The following is a 20755-nucleotide window of genomic DNA, read 5'->3' on the forward strand; positions in this document are numbered from 1 at the left end:
CTCATTTCACCAAAAAACGGAGATAACAAGAAATTCAAAACGTCGACATTCATATTTTATAGCAGAAGCCCAAGAGATGCAGTAATATAAGATCAAACATTCTTTTAAAGTGAACTTTTAAGTTACAAACTAAGAATAGTTTTGTTTCGATTATAAATACAAAGACATGATAAGTCCAGTATTTTCATTTGAGTTTATGTTGCTCTCAACAAATAGACTGACAGATAGGTCTGGTATTTTGGAGACGATAAGACGCTCCCGGGTTGTTCTTCCCACTGACCTTGGTTTCAGCAAAGTAAAAAATCAATGCTGTTTCAAAGGGACAGAAGGCAGTATTCACTTTCTGTTAAGGTGTGGTGCATCATGCCCTGAAGGTAAGACGGGCAACAAGAGAATCTGCAGTGGTAGTTAGCGGGAACAGAACCTTTATCTGAGCAGGCAGGCCCAGAAACATTCACAAGGAAACACTTGTATAGATATTAATGGACAACAATAAAGTATATCTAAGCAGGACTGACATGTGGCTTTACGTCAGGCAATGAGTACTAGTCAGTTTTCTCATTTGTGCTTTCTTCTCCATTTTGTGGGTGGAATAATGCAGTCCAAGTATGCAATGAAATTTTAATTTCCAAACATTATTGTTAAAGTTACCTTCTGTATCGTACTATGTAAAGCCATGACGTGAAAACCTGGAATTCCTTTCAGCTTTTAAACTGATTATTTGAGCTTGTGCTTTTTATCTCGTGTAAGATAATTAATCATGGATGATGATCATGATGATGACTGCAAACGGAAAACAACAACTGACTATGTTGTGTTTTCAGATTAATGTGTGCGGTAATTATTTATCTACTGTGAGTCTGTGAAGCTTGTTGAGACATTTGTTGTGATTAAGGGCTGTATAAATAAATGTAAATTCACAAGCTAATTATACTCCTTTAAAAAATGGTTTACTATACATTGAACATGTTACCACTAGCACACCCAAAAATAGTAAGCACACAATAGATGCAGCAGGAGAGATCAGCAAACAACCCAATGACAATTCAGAGTCCAGCATGAACCTTGGAACATGGGACTACATGTAGACTCCAAACACCCACAAGAGACTCAAAACAAACGTCTAACCAGTGGCTTCAAATACTGCTACAACAGCTACATTTTCCATCCATCAGAGCCCCGAATGAAACTCACCAGGGCATCCCTGCGAGACAGGAGGAGATGAACACCTTGCCCTGTAGCGTGACAGCATAGTAGAGGCACAGAGGCCAACCAAAGTGAGGGACTTGGACCGTTAACAGTATCTCATCAGCAATCCCGTGAGTTGGTCTCAGTCACACTGTTTTTAGAACTTTGCTCAAGCACTCAAAAAAGATCCTCATCGAGTCATGATGCTGTGATACACAAAAACAAAACACGTTGAAATGGCTCTTAAGGCACAAAGACAAAGGAAAACAATGGTGAACAGGAATCAAGTTAATGTTACCCCCTGCCCAAAAGGGAACAGGAGTGATGGAGAATTAGGAAGTGGCTGACAGACTACCAACTCAGTGTTGCCATTAAAATTCTTTTCCAAATATGATAGCAACTAGAGCATTCATTATACACAGCAAACAGTCAACCTACTCACCATCTCAGAAAGCAGTCCAAAATGGTGCCTTGAGCGACCATTGAAAATGTTCTTGCAACCTTTTCAGCTGCATTCCAACTGCACCCCCACAAATCGAGACAAGGCTGAAATTTGGTCTGATAGAAACTGATGCCTCCAGTCTGAGGTGGTTACAGTTACTGGTCACATGCTAAATGTCTATTGTGAACTCAGAAATGGACGTTCAAGGTTCTTGGTGTTGAGTTGACTATGGTTCTGTAACTTGACATACCAAAGGTCAGCGGCTTGTAATTGAGAAACTATGAAAGGGCATCCCTCCAGTTCGGGAATGAACATGCAAGGTAGGGAAGAGTGTAAAGATTATGATCAATATAGATACATATGTTTCCAAATCTTGTAAATCTAATGTAATCAGAAAAATAAATACTCAAGTAAAGTCTACTGCAGATTCCTTCAAAATCTACCTATGCAAACTGATTTATCACAGTTGAAACCTCTATAAATTGCTTTGAGATCACTTATGCTATGAACCTGTGTTATCAGAATAAAACTCTTGACTGTCTATCACAAAGGAAGAACCAAAAAAACGTATGGGATACCGTGAAACATACTTGTAGGACAGGCCTTTTGCTTCGCAATGGCGCTGAAAACTTCTCCAGGTCTTTTACCAAAAGATATGCTGACCACAAGGACCACAATTAAAGATTTAGCTGTACAGTATTGTTGACCTTCAAACAAATGAGAAAATCCATTTAGGCACATTAGCACAATTGCAGAGTCGGGGGTGTCTAATTGCATACATCGATCTGTCCACAACCTCAACCAGTTGAAATGAAAATATGAAATTAAAGTTCTTGAGTGGGCGGATAAAGGATTTTATGCCATATTATCTGATGTTAAGAATTTTAAATGGAAACGAGATAACCTCAAATTATGAGTCAATGTTTGCTTTTTTCAGCACGAGGGTTTGCTCTCATTTGATATTTACAAAGAAGACTCAGGAAAACAAAACGAAAGGCTTGTGTCACCATGCAAAAGAACTGTTAAGATAGAATTTTTGTCCGCTTAATCTCTTAATCTCTTTATTTTTCAAATCCATTTAAATTTTTAAATTATGGTGATCACTGGGAAGGAATATAAAGAAAAATGGATAATGAGCTACTTAACAGCTTAATGGAATGGTGCTGTAGCCTGCAAGCCATGACAGCTATGATTGGTAGTTTGTTTACACCACTAGTCCTCATTATGTCCTGGCCCGTCTGCTTTTTGGCACTCTACAAAAGTGGATTGTGCCAAGTGAAATCTGGACTAACTGCTCCAGAAATTACACATAAATTTACAATCCAACCAACTGTTGTGGTTATGATTGAATTCAATTAAAGAATTGAAATGTAAGTTTCAGTCTGTATTTGAACAAGACTAGTAGATCTTTATTTTTGTTTTTCTGTTGTTAGGAAATAAAAAGCCTAAAACTGACTCATGCCTAGGGTGCTGTTTAGAGTATGTCCTCATGTGAACTTCAAACCGTAACAATGTATGTCCAGAGGCAAAAATTGTCCCAAAGCAGCATAAATTTACTGTTACAGTTCATTTCCAAAGACATTGTTTTTCAAACAGCCCATTGCTTGGTCTAAAGCTACATTTGTCAACATGATGTTAAGTATTTTCTGGAGCATAAACACAGAGATTTTGTAGTTATTTTTGTCCACCTGCATAGCGGAGTAAAAAACGCAATAGCGGCATGTGGAGAGAGGCTGCTACTGTCTGAAACTGTTGAGAAAGCATTTGCTTTTAATTTGCATTTCAAAAAGTTGCACTTCGGGATACTCGTCGAGCCTAACAGCTTTAGCTTCATCCCCAAACAATGTCATCATCTATCCATAGCAGCGCTCCGCTTGAGTACCACTGTTCGGACTTCTAATTGGCTGGGCAGAAAGTGCCAGGAGGGACATTACATTGCAGTCTTAAATGGCTAGTTTGGGCTGCTGCACGAGATATTTAGTGAGCCTGGGTCATTCTTTCTCCCCGGAGAATCAGTTAGGAGTTTTCTACATCGGCTGGAAGAAATTGCAAACACATACAATGCACTGTAAATGACAGGATTCTGCAGCAAAATCCCTTGATGCACCCAAGCTGGCATACAAGCACTGTATTGGCCGCTATATTGTCATCCATATCTGACTGATAAGGTGTAAATGTTTTAGGGTATAATTTTCCTCCTCTGTTTTTACAATTATTAAGGCAAAAACTAATGTAGTTTTCCACTATTTCCTGATAACTGTAGGAAAAAAACGTACGAAAATTACAGACACTGTTAAAGCACACTCAGTAAACCTTCACTGTTGTCTGAAATAAAGCTATAAAAAGCAACATGGGGCATAATTTGCACAACCTAAATTAGAATTTCACTTGCGATGGCAATTACTTCTCAGGCTTTTGGAAGTATAGGTAACACAACCAATAATCAATCTTTACTCGGAAGTACTTTATTCTAATTTACTCTTTGTGTAGAATCATAACATCCAAATGATGCGTTTCTCTAATGAATGCCTGAGCTAAAAAAGACCCGGCAGCTCTTCTGTGTCTCCAACAATGAGAACACATTTTTGGAAGATGAGATTGAACAATTGTATGTAAATTAAGTGGAAACAATCCCAACACCCAAAGATGTTTGTCTTTGGCTCAAACTTCTCTCTCTCGCTTTCTCCCATTCTTTCTCAAGCTTGCCTGGTTTACCTTTACGTCATGCCAAAGATAAATCAAATTCATCCTATCCAAGCAAAGGATCCTTAGAATTTCAGCCTCCCAATAATTAAAACTCTCACATACCTGGCCATAAAAGATTGCTTATTGTGTGTTCAATATAAATAAGACATTAGCAAACATCTGATTTCCAAACACAAGCATGAGAATTAATATCAAGTATTGCCTTTTTGTTTTTTACTAACACCTATATGCACAGAATTACTCGTATATTTTTTTAATAATTACTGAAATAATTGTTAGTTGTAGCCCTACTATTCAGAAGAGACTGACCAAATGACACATTGTAATTAGTAAGGAAACACACTCAATTATACATCTGTCATGTTGCATGTCTTGATTGTCTCTGTCTCCTGGTTAGGCCTATGTCTCTGCTTTCCGTCAAGGTGACTAATTTAATTCCCTTGATTTAGCTGACCTTCCTCAGGATTGTTTTGATGGCAATGATTTCCTGTCCTGTTGCCTTAGCACCAGAGCAAGTGAAGGGTTCTGGTTTATCTTTGTGACTCCTAGATGAAATGTTAAGTGAGCTGTAAAAAGATCCGTATGTCACCAGGGTTTGTGCTGTATGCGAAAAAAAATGAATCCCAGTAGATTGGACTTCTGTCAAATGCATATTGTTGCTAGGATTTGGAGGTCGTTTGAATAGCAGCTGTATTTCACAACGAAAGATGTACATGAATAAAAATACGCTATTTACTCCAATCAGTTTCCAATGCAGCCGTCATGGTAATTGCAACCATTAAAACTGTTTGACTTCAGCTACTGCTTCTGATTTTTCCAACATGCTATGCAGATTTATCACATTTCTAGCATTAGCCCTTATTCAAACCTCAAGATGAATTCATAGAAAATAAAACTAAGAATAATAGGGAGAATGAAATGAATTAAATGATATAGTTCAGTGAGGTCATCTTAGCTTTTACCTGGACATTGATCATAGTTAATAATGCAGTTGCATGCAGTCTATTCATGACAAAAGGTGAAAAGTGAACTAGACATGAGCATCTGGAACAGGTGCAAGAGTATAAAATATTTACACATGAAGGGGTGAAATGGCATGGAAATCATTAGTTGATGCCCCATGACTCGTGAAATGAGTGACAAATGGATAATCCAGGAATAGTGCAGATAGTGCATTTTATTTCTTTCTTTTTCTAATTAATTTTATTGCTTATCTTTCTTTTTGAAGTAAAAAAAAATGTGGAGAATTATGCTGAGTAGGTAGGTGTAAAGAAATGTAGTTTAAAAACAAAGGCTCAATGGTATTTTAGATGAATGATTACATCAACATCTCATGTGTATTGTGCTAAAAGGTTTGCCAAAAGTTTTAGTTCATTGTAATTGATGGGGAAAAAGTCTCTAACCAAATCGCACCATCCACAACCCTTAGTTTAATAATAATAATACACAAAAAACTACAAACTTACAACCTCCCATTTAAGAGACATTTTTGTATTGTAACCAGAAAAAAACACCACAGTGGGGAACCATTGCTGTTTCACACATTCACATGATAAAGTTAAAACGGATGTATTTTCTTCTTCATTTCAATAAACACAATAAATAATAAACCATATTCTCAATTCTCTATTAGACGTCAAAAATATATATCAATAAGAATACGGCTTTGACAATATTCCTGGTAGCTGATTCCAAAATGCATTCTGGGAAAAGGTTTTTATTGCGAGTAAACATTTCAAAAGACTCCTGAAAACAAACCCCCAAAATGACATTGAAGCTGACACATTTTACACTGTCCTTCCTCTATGATTTTTTTCTCATATTTTCTCAACCTTGGCATGTCATTTCTGTTAAAAAGAAAGACATTTGTGAGAAAACGCTTATTGAAATGTTATTATATTGCTATTTTCTCCATAGATTTTCCACTAAAATAGTCTAAATTTTTATACAATCCAGCATTTCTCCCCCGCCCAAGCCCAATTGCCAGGAACTCGCCTAATATGGCAACACGGATTACATACCTTGGGTAAAAAAAACACTTCCACCAACTTTATCGGGGCCAGGGAAGTGGACCATGCCAGAGTCAAACAATTCAGACTTAACGTGTCTAACCACTGTAGATTCACAATTATTTCAGTTTAGCATGATAACATGGCATTAGGTGATAGTAAAGTAGATAGCATTTTGAAACCTAATTTATTTGTCTCTCGGTATCATGCATTGTAAATCCAGAGTTAGATAGAGTCTAGTTTCATCACAGGCAAGAGTGAAAACTACATTCCGTGCAGTTTGCCACCCATTCTCAGCATCCCCTACAGAAGGGGACATACCTGCGTAATTACAGTTTGCTTATCATTCCTGCCTTTTAACTGGCAATTCCTTATTCTCTCAGTGGCATATAATCCTGTGAGTGAAAGCTGGGTATATTACTTTTTATTGCCTTGCAATGGAAATTCACTGCGATAGAGCTCTAATCTCAGGACAGGCGGTGGTGTTCTTTTACATGGCGAAGGGCTGGCTCAGTCAATGCACAGATGACTGATAAGAATAATCTTTTAACAGGGGTGTTTATATCTTGCACTACTAGCCACTGCTACAACAGTTGATCCTCTCTGTGGGGATATTGAATCCATTTTTAGTTTGGTATTAAAGAGGCCAGGACGGCAAACTAAAGAATTATCGATGCTAATGGATACATGGAATGGGACAGAGTCTCGGGATATAACCCCAAATTTTAGTCAGCTTTCCCCTAAAGTTTCAAAAGGAGAGGGATGCTTTAGCACATCAAAGAGCATTTTTCTTCAAAACCAATGATGCACTCAACGTGACGGCCTTTAGCAAAACACTGCAGGCACCCGATACAAAAAGAAAATAAGTGTTTGTACTAAAAAGCAGTCGTTTATGAGGCCAGAATCGCTTAAACAGCTCCCCGTTAAATAGAGGAAATTCACTATACTCTCATTATGACCAGTATCTTAGGCATCTTATGGTATTTTCAGCATATTTCATATGTTCTTATTGTGCTGTATCAAACGACTTCCATGTAAACTCGAATGTAGAATTGAGTACATTATTAATACGATTATTTTTTTAGTGTTTCTGCTGAAGACAACACCCCAAGCTGCCACAACTTCAAAACACAAGTTAACAAATATATTAAATATTTAACACATATTTAAGGCATGACCATTCAAAGTACACCTTAATCAATTGGCGGACGAGTGGTTAGCGCATCAGCCTCGCAGTTCTGGAGTCGTAGATTTGATCCCAAGAAGGTCCCCACTATGTGGAGTTCATATAATCTCCCCAGGCTTGCTTGGGTTTTCTCCGGGTACTCCGGGTTCCTCCCACATCCCCAAAACATGCAGGGTAGGTTGTTTGAACACTCTAAATTGCTCCTACATATGAGTGTGGGCTCTGCGATTGGCTGGCCACTGATTTAGGGAGTCCCCCGCCTGGTGCTCGTAGTTAGCTGGGATAGGCTCCAGCACCCTCCGTGTCCCTTTTGAGGATAAGTGGTTCAGAAGATGAATGAATGAGCTCTTAATTGTTTTTCATATCATTTGCTAGTATATTCCTAGTGGCAGTCTCACTTATGATTAGCTAGAAGCTGGGCAATGCCTTTTGGAATCTTATGAGATCGCCTCAGCCAATAGGTTTTTGAACCTCTTATTAGAACTTCAGCACACATTCGCCCGTCAGGGAGAGCAAGGTGTCGTTCCCACAGAGAGCACCTGACTTCCTCTGCCTCTCTCTGTCAGCCGGCAGCTTATTAAAGTACTCCCGGGTTGCAAGTGTCAGCCAGGGAGCGTGGACCGTTATGATTTGCTCATAGCCCACTGTGGGCCTTTAACCTTCGGCTACAAAATGGCAGGTGCTTTGATATAGCTTGAAAAAGGGATTTTTGGATTGATAAAATCTTATATAAACTCACTGCCTCTTAGAAGTCTTTACGTTTCTTCTATATGGCCATCCAAATTATACAAGCAATTCTGTCAAAGGGACCCTGCACAGCAATTAGAGAATGGTTATAACGATGTTAACCATAATGGGTATACTACAGTGTATTTCCAGTTGTTGACATTTTTGCAAGTTTTTGCTATTTAGAAATAATGATATATTTTAATTACTAAGTGGAAGCTTAGCGTATACCATTGCGAATATTAAGATTCTAATAGAAAAATAAACAAGCCTTAACTTGAATGAATAAAGAGAAATATGAATGTGATGTTTTTAAACATTGTTGATAAGAGGCATGACCGACAAGATATTGGCAATAATTTCTTACACTCGCTTTGTTTCCTTTACTCTTTGGTGGCAAAAAAAGGTATAAAGAAAAAAACAGAAGCTAAAAGACGACATAAACGTAAACATATGGAATGGGGGTGTCCTCTGTGGTGCAGCCACTGCTCTTCAAAAATGATGCCCACATGCCACTATACAATTCGCTTCAGATCCAAGCGTGCCAACTGCAAGGCTCAAAGACAATCTGCCAATGCTTTCTCATCAAGAAAGCTGTGAAGTCAGGTTCACGTACTCAAACGCGTTTTCTCACCTTTGTTACACATGGGTGCTGACTTTCAGAGGTGGAGGGGGGTAACCTACAAGGACATATCTTTTCAATGCATCCTAATACCATGAAATTGGTATGTGACCAGTCTGGATATGCCATGTTTGTCACCCAATGTCAATTGTGACATGCGCCGCATACCCTGTGGTAGCCTGGAGAAAATGGACGCATGCCCTAGTTCAACCCTTGCAGAATTCTAATCGTTGTTTGCATTTTTTTTTAAGTTTGTCTGGGTCAATTCAAATGAATAATGTAATCATCAAGGGAAGAATGTTCTGAGCATATTTTCAATTGAAGAGTATTCATGGTCGTATTTTCTAAAGCATTTATCACCTATAGTTCAGGAAAAATATGTCTAGACAGATCAGTTTTTGACATCCATATTTTCATCTCTCTCATTTTCTGAACCGCTTTATCCTCACTAGGGTCACGGAGGGTGCTGGAGCCTATCCCAGTTGATTCCAGGCCAGAGGCAGGGGACACCCTGCATTGGTGGCCAGCCGATCGCAGGGCACAAGGAGACGGACCACCATGAACATTTACACCCATACCTAGGGGCAATTTAGAGTGTCCAATCAGCCTACCAAGCATGTTTTTGGAATGTGGGAAGAAACTGGAGTACCCAGAGGAAACCCACGCAGGCCCGGGGAGAACAAGCAAACTCCACACAGGTGGGATGTGACCTAGATTTGAACCCAGGACCCCAGAGCTCTGAGGCCGACGTGCTAACCACTCGGGCTGCCCTTCATATTTTCAATAAGGCAAATTGTATGCCATTTTATTTATACTATATATAAATTCCATAGAGGGTTCATTGTATACAAATGATAACAAAAAAGTCAAGTCAATCAACTAATAGTTGTCTTATTAAAACAGTATCTGATTCCCACCTTTATGCAATGTAAAATAACATTCAATGAATATTTTCTTCTATCAGTTTCTTCTCATAAAAGATGTGCAAACAATGGATTTACTTTTCCGACTTTAGTCTGCCATTGTTTAGAAAATCCTATGAATATAGATAGCTTTCCCTATGGAAGTTTAGACTGTTGTGCGACACATTTATTTTTTTCAGATGTTCCTTCTGAAACGTGGACTCTTGCATGAGTAATTGGATGGTTTTTTATTTGTTTGTTTTTCTTTTTAAACTTGAATGTGCGTGACCATGATTTTTTAAATTTTTTAAAGCAAACACTTGTACTGAAAATGACTGAAAATATTTTTAAGTACGTACTATCTTAGAAACCCAAGTGAAAAAGATGACTTTTCAAAGACTTACATACCAGGGCATTGCTGCACACATCCAAATACATATATTTGACAGTGATAACCCTCTGAAAAGCTGTAGTCTTTCATGTGACCGTGAATGAATAACATGCATGTATTTACATCTCAGCAGTGTCATGCGGCAAGATAATAGCGAGGCTGATTATGTGCACAAACCATATGTTGATGCAGTGAAAGGATATGAGCAGGTGCTGACAGTGGGATGCTGCCTTATAAATTAAGGATGAGAGTCAATTTTGAAGAGTGAAAAGGTCTCAAAAACATGATTTGGCTTCAAATTAGATTCTTACTTAAATAACTACCAGAGGTTGCAATCAAAGGAAGATGTCAACAAATGATATAAGTACATCTACACAGTCAAACACAGTTTTGAGTTGAGTTTTGGAAAAAAAACGGAATAGCTACATGAAAATCATTCTAGAAATATCAGCGCTATTAAGATTTATTTAATTTCTTTGAAATGTTCTAGGTTGTCTTTTTATTTAAATTGTCGGCTGAAGAATTACATTTTGCAGCATTTAACAAACAAGACTGTGGGCAGAGAGGAAAATAAAATACCCAGCAAACACTGAACATGACATGATTCAAATTCAATAATTCAAAATATCAAATATAATCCAACATAACAGGGTTATGCTCTTGTTTATAATTTATTGCAGGTAATTTAGACATAGTCTAGCAAAGCTGTATTCATTGTTCCTTTCAACAAGAAAAGGCAAATCATTTTCAAATAAAGACTAGTACTTCTTTTAGACATTATCAAATTAATATCAAGCATCAGAGTTTAACAGGTGATAGCTTGACACTATATTTTGCTATAATCTGTTTTAACAGCATACAGCCAAAGTATGATTTTGGTATACGGGTTGAATCACAATGACGGACTGCAGAACCGAACTTTATCTTAGCTTGTTTTGACAACGGTCCACAAAAAACACAACAGGTTAAGATCCTCATTGATTTAGGATTAAATTGTCAAGGACCAAAGGACAGCACTATTTGTTATGTAAAAACACAAAGGCCAACACATCCAAACATTTTCATGAAGTAACTATGCTTTGGCAAAATACGGAATGCCTGTGAAGTTCAAAGATAATGTTACGATTGTAAACCTTTTAATGGGACCCAATATCCACATCCACATCATAGGTAGTAACATGACCTTTCTTGTATTGTATCATCTTTCCTCCCGCAATCAAGCACACTTTTCACTTATAGGGAGAGAGCTTTGGCTCTGACTCTACAGAAGGTCGTCTCTATCTCCCCCTCGGAGGCTAAGCCACATAAATCATGTATGCACACACCCCATTGAGCTCTAGCTCACCCGTTCTGCACCCTCGCATCTACCCCCAAGCCGTGGCCCGGATAAACACCAGCTCGGATGAACTCTTCAGGTTATCCCCTTGATTCACTCGGGTCCACGTCAGTGAGATTAAACCATTAATTAGTATGCAAAAATGGGTTCTAAAGAATTGGCCAAGGTGAGTGAATATTTCGAAGCAGAACAATGTCATTTCAGTCATTGTTGACTCAGTAACTAATTGACTTTGGCTTGAGATCTGCTCATCTTGGTGTAGAGCACATGTGTCAAAGTGGGGGCCCGGGGGCCAAATCTGGCCCGCCACATCATTTTGTGTGGCCCGGGAAAGTAAATCATGAGTGGCGACTTTCTGTTTTAGGATCAAATTAAAATGAAGAGTATACATGTATATTAAATTTCCTGATTTTCCCTCTTTTAAATCAATAATTTTAATTTTTTAATCATTTTTTCTGTGTTTTTAGTTCAAAAATCATTTTGTAAAATATATTAAAAAAGCTGAAATAAACATTGTTTTAGATCTATAAAAAACTGAATATTCAGTGCTTTCAATCCAGTTCTTTTAATCCATTTATTAAAAAAAAATCTAAATATTTTATCTAAAATGGTCCGGCCCACGTGAAATCAAGTTGACGTTAAAGCGGCCCGTGAACCAGCCCGAGTCTGACACCCTTGGTGTAGAGGTTAAACAAATGTGAGAAAAATGGAATATCATTGGGATTGAATGTAGTGTCAAATAGGAGGACACATTTTAACAACAGCTAAAGAAAGGAATGAACCTCTGGTATCAAGTTACTCTTATTTACTGTAACTCTTCTTTTAAGGGTATCTGCGGTACGATTGGACTAGTCTGGGTTTGGAGGTGGGGGGCAGCTGAAGGGTAGTCATCACAAACGAGCACAGTGACGCCTTGAAACAGCAGTCCCAGTCCATACAGAGCCAAAAGATTGATCAAGCTCCTGTCTGAATGAAGTGAGGCAAGGCGACAAAGATATTGTCTTTCACCTCCGCTCTATAGAAACACTAGACCCAGTGAAAGTCTTTAGCGAGGAGTTCTTTGCAGTAAATGAACAGAACTACTTGAACAAATACAACTTTATCTTTTATTTAGATCCACCACCTGGAATAGGTAGCTGCTCTTTTTGAACATTGATTATTTATCCAAACACAAAATTATGAATGATTAAATGCTTCTAAGATCAAACTATTCCACAAAGGGCCCCAGTGGATGGAGGTTTTTGGTCCAACTGATCCAACACGAAGAGTTTAAGCAATCAACTTTGTTTTTAGGACCACTATGGTCATCCACAGTGTCTACAGCGTCGTCCATAAATGTATAAATGTTTTAACTTCTAACTTCAATCACTTCAGAAAGCTGTAATTGGAAACCAAGAGTGGGCTATATATCGTCTCAAAATTGTATTATGATACATGAAAGAAATTTGCGATGACGATATGGAAACAAAAATACTGTACCATGTGTATTTAATTGGGGCTTCTGCTCAACAATTAAATAGTTTGTGCTTCCCTCGTTATTTCGAACATTTATCATAAAACTGCAGCGAACTATGGTGATATTTCAAAATTGATATCACTGCTAAAATAAACCAGTCATAAATAATAAATAGTATTGGTGACAGTAGGATATGGCACAGCCTTAATACATGGATACCATGTATTTATATATAAAAAATAATAATGATGTAAACACATGCAAAGCCTAAACATCAGATATTGCCATATTTGGCCACTCTTGGATACATCATGTGCAAACATTTTTAGATATTTAAATTTCTTGCAGGTGTTGACTTGTGAATTGAAAGACTATCGTTGATCTAATTGACTCCGGACATTGATTGCCTATGCACTTATGTATTGTGTTGTCATTTATAGCTCCACAATACATACAGGTAGATTATACAGGTAGACTATATACTGTGGATGACTCTTTCCTCTGACTTGTTTAGTTGTGTTCATAAAAAAGATGTAAGTAAAGTACAAGCTTCACGTCAATTTTCAGGGCGCTTCACCACTCGGCACTATTGGACTTTTTCTTGAAATATTAAAGATGAGGTAGATTCGCAGTGACATATTGTAAAGACTGTCACTCCAATCGAAAAGGCACTGAAGTGAGTGAAGGAATAGCGAAAGAAAGCGGAGTATTAGGAGTTTATATAGATGCAGAGAGTGAGCAAAGGCTGCAAAAGTGGAAGCTAGATAAATGCAGGTGTCCAAAAGGAACAACATCTTCAAATCAATCAGTCATAATTTCCATGCCAGTGCTCAAAGAAGTTCTCAACAAGAAAAGCAGATCACTAGTACAGCAACTTAATCCCATGACTGATATCCGACTGAAAAGGTGCAATATTGATCAAATTAATGGATTTGTCAGCAATTGATAAAGATGGTATGCAGCATATTCTACTCAACTCATCTGACTCACAAATAAGCCGGTAAATTGGAATGTGCTAAAGTACGCAGGTTAACCGATAGCTTTAGGTTGTTATTATACAATTGTTTTTTAAATCTGAAAACCACTTAATGGTGCCATCCTTTAAAATATTTATACATGCTGAGCATATTTATTAAATGGAATACATTTCATTAAATGGAACATTGGCGATTCTCTGTGGTTGACATGTAATTCATTATTCATCAAGTACAGTTAGATTGTATTGATTATAGCTGTATCTTTCTCAGATTAGCAAATGAACATTTTACTTCTATTTTAAAGTAGTAGTTTAGAATGCATTAAAATGAGGGTAATTAAATGATAGCGGCTGATTATGTAGAACTATATATATATATTTATTATTATTTGTAGGAAGTCCATTTGCTATGCCAAGTGGCACAAAAAGAATAAGTAGAGCGTCACGTGAATTGGCTTGCGATATAAAAATATATTTTTTTAATTCAATTAGTTAAAATCACAAAAGATTTCTTATCCTCTAATTAATAACATTTAGCTTAATTACTTTTTAATTTATTTTATACCTATTTTTTTATTCATTCATTCATTTTCTGAACCGCTTATTCTCACAAGGGTCACGGGGGGTGGTGGACCCTATCTCAGCTAACTACGGGCACCAGGTGGGTGGTATCCGGAATCGGTGGCCATCCAATCGCAGGGCACAAGAGGACAGACAACTATTCATGCTCACATTCATATCTAGGGGCATATGGCTGTACCACTGCAACTTAAATAACAGTCCAGATCATCACGCTTCAGACGGCTTGTAAATAGTCCATGGCGGCGATAAATTTGTCACTTCTTAGACAGAGATAGGGCACATTATTTTCAAAGGGAGCATATCTCACCCATCTTGAAGGCTGATGAAATCCACAGCACAGGGGCAACACAGCATCTCTAAGTGAGACCTTCTTTATGGTCTGATTAAGTCATCTGATGAAAGCTATAGAACAAGCCACGCTGCTTTATTTAACCTCCCACTCTGCTGCTGTGCAGAATCTGAAAAAAAAATGGCATTTGAATAGCCGCTTTAATATGTTGTGGGCCTTTTTATTCCTGTCTTAGAATGACATATACAAATAGAGTTATGTAGCAATGTAGCAAAACATTCAAAATGTTTGTATTGAATAATTTGAAGACAAAATCTGCATTTCGGTTCAGTAGTTTTGTTTGGAATTTAGTATACTTTCTTAAGAATACACAATAGATTTGGCTTAGGTGTTTTCCCAATTAAACTCAGCATATTCTACAAGGAACAATTGCTTTAATCACTTGTGCCGTCATTTCCCTTGTTAAGTGTTAGGCTTTCTTCATCACAAGTCCCAGTTGGAGACACACAAAGAGAAAGATCTTAAAAACAAGTTGGCCTTTTTGGAAAAACAGATGGCTCGCAATTACTAAAGCATAGCTTCATTGATGTTAAACTGCTACGTGCGGCGCATTAACGAAACATGTCTTCAGATCATTGTGTTTCAAGCCGAGTCTATTAGAAATAAGCACAAGCTCAAGTAATTATGGCGTTATCTCAGCAAGCTATTTCTCACAATGTAGCGACGAACCAGCTTTATATTACTATAATGTTCTTGCTGTTGATGAAAAGTTGAAAATCAATACATTTTGAATGGTACTATGAGGTGATATCAGATTCTTGTCCAGGTCTGTGTTTATGCGATGAAGCTGAGTGCACTTTGCATGCTCAAGATTCTTAAAAAAAAAAAGAAGCAATATCCCTCTTAAAGTGTGTGGGTGTGCATGCATGTGTGTACATTATATTAGAGAAGAGCACTTTGGCCTTCCGCCGTTGTCCAGACTCAGCGGCTCCGGACGTGAAAGGTCTCATGGTCTTAAGGTCTTGGCGCAGTAAAAATACCTGAGCAATATTTAGAGTATACATGCAGTTGCTAATATACTTTTCCCAGTGGGGCTCACAAAAAGACAATTATAGTCTCAAGTTGGGTGACATTCTATCCTGTGTGCAAAATTTTTCAAATGTCAAGGTGTTGTATGTCGCAAATAGGTAGGCTCATATTGTATCTACTACAGGTTGCACTTGAATAATAAATTACTGTTTATCTGTAACAAGATCCGCTGTTACAGTGGAAGACTGTAGAGTCACTTAGTTCATATGCCACAAGGTGCCTCTCAGCCTCAAAACATATTTGGTAACTCAAGGGCGCACTCTGCAATGGTGTACAGTGTTCCTGAGGTCAAAAATGTTTGAATAATGTGAAAGCCTCTAACCATTCAAGCCCAGTAAACTGCTAGAACCTGGCATGCGATGGAGATGAACATGGGCACACTGGTTTTAAAGGCAACATAGACTTGTCATATAATCAATACAATCCTTCTTCTCAACAGTTATCAACAGCAATAGTTTAGCACATTACAAAACAATTGGCCCAGTGAGACTTTGCCCACACGTGTCTTCAACACTAACAGTATGTCTTACTCCCATAACGTGGAGAAAAAAAATAAAAATAAAAATAACATATATATATATGTGTATATATACATATATACATATACATATATACATATATATATGTATATAAATAACTATATATACTATTTAAAAACATATATATATATATATATGTATATAAATTATATGTATGTATATATATTAATATATGTGTGTATATATACATATATATTAATATATATACATATAATTTATATATATATATATATATATATATATATATATATATGTGTATATATATATATATGTATGTATATGTATATGTATATATATGTATATAAATTATATGTATGTATATATATTAATATATATACATACATATAATTTATATATATATATATATATATATATATGTATATATATTTTTAAATAGTATATATAGTTATTTATATACATATATATGTATATATGTATATATATGTATATATGTATATATATATGTATATGTATATATATATATATATATATATATATATATATATATATACATATATATATATATATATATTTATATATATATTTGTCAGAGAGAGGGAGATGGAGAGAGAATCCCCGATATATTTTAGAAGCAAAGTATAAATAGTATATATAGTTTATATTGCAATGTTTTTGGTCCTGCCTTATTTACACATATTGGATTTCTAGATATTGTACCAAATATTGCATGACCACAAATCTCTTTCTTTTTCATTCCTCCTTTAAAAAGAAAATGGGTTTTTATGCAATAAACTGTTTTTGATTGTGAACCACTCATGCTGTTGAGGGGTTTAACAGTCTAGGTGCGTGTCAAAAGGATTCTGGAATAGCATGAAAATGGCACAATGGAAAAAAGATACTACCACGCGACAACATGGTGTCATTCTGTAGAGCCACTCGGCTGATTTCTCTCATAGTTCTGGGCGAGTCCCCCATTGTCAGCCGGGTGTGAGCACTGCTAACAATTTGTTTGTGTTAAAATATATCATGCCAACTGGTCAACTTGGTCCTTGCCATGTGGAAAGATTTAACATTTATTACATTGGATGCTTTTATAATGTAAAAAAAATAAGTACTTTTTAATTGCTTGTTTAAAATTGCCGGTTCACTGGAGGGTCCATACCCGCCCACTGTGTGAAATTAAACAACTCAAGTAATTATTTTGTTATCAGCCTAGTCTGGAAACATCTCTTTGAGTAAGGAGTCCAGAATTTTATGAACTGCGACGACACAATTTGACTTATTGACTGGACATAATTATGGGCACCATTTTGGTCGCCCGTTGTCGCGGTCCGGGCGACCAAAAGACCGCAACCAAAAGACCGGCGACCAAAAGACCGGCGACCAATCGACCGCACACGGGCCTGAAGTCAGCTGGGATAGGCTCCAGCACTCCCCACAACCCCTAGTGAGGATAAAGCGGTTCAGAAAATGAGAGATGGGAGAAATACATTCAGAAAATGTTTTGTCGTATGGATATAATGAATTTTTAAGACGACTAGGCTTAGGTTGAAGATTAGTGCAGTGAACAGTTTGCGTCTTTGGCAGATGCAACGCATATTAATGTGCTTGGCCTCAACTGCCATATCACAGTGAGCAGCAAATCTTTCCCTATTGCTTCTCATCCCGTGGCCTGGTTGGCGATTTAATTTTGCTGAAGTCTTGGCAGATTACCGCTACCTCTGTGTTGCTGTCATGAAGAATGCGACCCAGGTAGGAAGTGAGCGGAGAGCTGGCACATTGATAAGGACAGCTGCTCATGGGAGATTTCCCTAGAGAGAGCACTAAGACAGGGCAGGAAAAGACATGCTGGACGTCTGGTGACAACACCGGGTACGCGCCTTCATTGTTGGACTGGCTGGCACCCCAGTCTTGCCCATTATCTGATAGGCAGCTTACAAGCTGAGAGACCATCAACTTTTGTAGGCACAATCAAAGGGCTTAGGGGTAATGTTCTGATTGCATTAGTTGGCCAAGTTCAAAACAGATCAGCAAGCAGATTGAGAAAATATTCCTCTATCCACATACTGGGTTGAGTTCAAGAGTTACTTTAAAAAGAGTCCCAGCGAAGTGTAGAAAAAGAAATAAAATGTGATTTTGCATTTATCCATCATGAAAACATCACAAAAACACATGGTTAAAGACGCATTAAGAAACAATTATCTACAATTAAAGCAGTTTGTGTTTAATTGAATTGGTTCATGTTTAAACACATTTCCTTAGTTAGAACCGACTTTTGAACTCCCATTCTCTTTTTTCCTATTCTCTGCAGTTTACTGTTAATATTTGTTCCTTTTATTTTGAAAGCCTGGCAGCAACCTGGGTCTTAACTTAAGACCCGCCACTGTTCTTCCATAGTATCCCACTGGGTTTCTTTGACAGAAGCAAAGAGAGGATGGACTTTGATGAGGAAAGGTTTACCCTCTGTAGAGTGTTGAGAGCCAACAACAATGTTTGTGTACCTTGATTTTCCGATTGTGTGGACAATGGCCTCCTCTCGTGCTTATTACTGATTTAATCCTGAGGATGTGTATAGTATTATGGCACTTATTTGTACTTTAATTACAGTATTTTCAGACTATAATTGGCGCTGGTTATAGGTCACATTTTTTGGTGGCAGTTTTTTTCTAATTCTCAGAAACCAAGAAAAAATATTACACGTTAAATTATTAGTAAAATAGGGAAGAAAAGACAAAATAAGCTCCTATTAATGTAATATATTAACCATTTTTTTATAACTATAGCCTAAAAAACCCAATGTCAAAAGCTGGTGATGGTCAAAGTGAAATAAAATAAAATATATAAGTTGCAGGCCCAGCCGAACTAGGAAAAAAATGTCTCTTATAGTCTGGAAAATTACGCTACATATTAATTTATTTATACTATAACTTTCTTAAAAAGGATAGCTCTTCTCTGATAATAAATGTTAATCTCGTTTTCCAAAATTGATAAATGACTGCTTATTACTGTCCTTCTCCTTTAGAAAGGCTATACATTGTGTATAAAAAAGACCTTTGACACATGATATTAATTTAAGTGATGTTATATCTGCGCCTTTCACCTAATTGAAAAGAATGAACACAAAGGATTATGTTTCACAAGTTCCATTATAAAATAGCGACAAACAGCTTTACACAGCAATGCACATCAAGCTGTGCTTGTACAAGTCTCAGGGTGGAGTCATCTTTACGCCTAATAATCTTTCATCCTTGGGATTCTGCAGTTATTACTGCTTGTGGGCTGATATTTCATCTCCCCGTGGAGTTTTCATTCTAGCACTCTAAAATCATTCCAGGTTGATTGGTATTCATGTAGGCCTGCTGTTTTAATGCAAAGGGGCTTCTGTGAAAGCATATTTAGTGAAACGATTGTTTTAGATTCTGCATTGTTAAGAAGAAAGAATACTCTGTTTGAAAGCCTATTTTGAAAGTTATTTATGGCAAGGTGTCTCCTTGCAAGACTTTCATATTCATGCGACTCTCTCTCTCTCGGGTATTATATGAAAGAATTCTATGACAGTTTTATGCAACAGCATTTTGAAAAATCCACTTAGCCCAAAATGTGCTGTCTATAGTCTGATGCGATTGGGTCATTATGCAAAATGTGAGAAGGAAACATTATCAGTGGTGTCATTGCAATCCTGTGTTCGCCGATAGCACAATGCCTCATTATGACAGACACTGGTACCTTTGGTCATTGCTTGTTAGTCAGCAACCATGACAAAATCTTTCAGCTTTGTCTCCTAGCAGTATTGCGCAAACATCTGTATTAAGTATGCTCTGCCATCCCTGGTAAACATCCCTTCATCTACAGCAAGGGTTTCAAACTCGGGTTGGTTCGCGGCCCACATTAACGTCAACTTGATTTCATGCGGGCCGGACCATTTTAGATATATTTAGATTTTTTTAAATAAATGGATTAAAATAATTGGATTAAAAGCCCTGAATATTCAGTTTATAATAGATCTAAAACAATGTTTATTTTAGCTTTTTTTAAATATATTTTTAGATTTTACAAAATGATTTTTGAACTAAAAACAGAAAAAATGATAAAAATTACAATTATTGATTTAAAAGGGGAAAAATCAGGAAATTTAATATACATCTATACTCTTCATTTTAATTTGATCCTAAAACAGAAAGTCGGCACTCATGATTTACAAAATGATGCAGCGGGCCAGATTTGGCCCCCAGTCCGCCACTTTGACACCTGTGATCTACAGTATTCACACAATAATTCTCTGAAGGTCAGAAGAAATCATGCTGATGCAGAGCGAGTGGCCAAATAACATAATCTGGAATCTATAACACGTAGCA

General features: G+C 37.0%; 1 protein-coding gene across 4 annotated transcripts in view; it reads right to left on the reverse strand.

The window, feature by feature from the left end:
• The window catches only part of LOC144091682 (netrin-G1-like), a 170890-nt gene that overhangs the window by 93354 nt on the left and 56781 nt on the right, over window positions 1-20755 (reverse strand). Inside the window, exons 19-20 of one of the 4 annotated variants that reach the window (XR_013305812.1) lie at window positions 14830-14980; window positions 2209-2337 (exon numbers count right to left, since the gene is read on the reverse strand). The gene's annotated coding sequence lies outside the window, so the exon portion shown is untranslated. Of the gene's footprint in view, window positions 1-1194; window positions 2338-14829; window positions 14981-20755 lie in introns of those variants that run through there. The other 3 variants (XM_077624218.1, XM_077624219.1, XR_013305813.1) reach the window with 3 other exon arrangements.

The sequence above is a fragment of the Stigmatopora argus genome, chromosome 17 (assembly GCF_051989625.1).
Source record: "Stigmatopora argus isolate UIUO_Sarg chromosome 17, RoL_Sarg_1.0, whole genome shotgun sequence".
Taxonomy (NCBI): domain Eukaryota; kingdom Metazoa; phylum Chordata; class Actinopteri; order Syngnathiformes; family Syngnathidae; genus Stigmatopora; species Stigmatopora argus.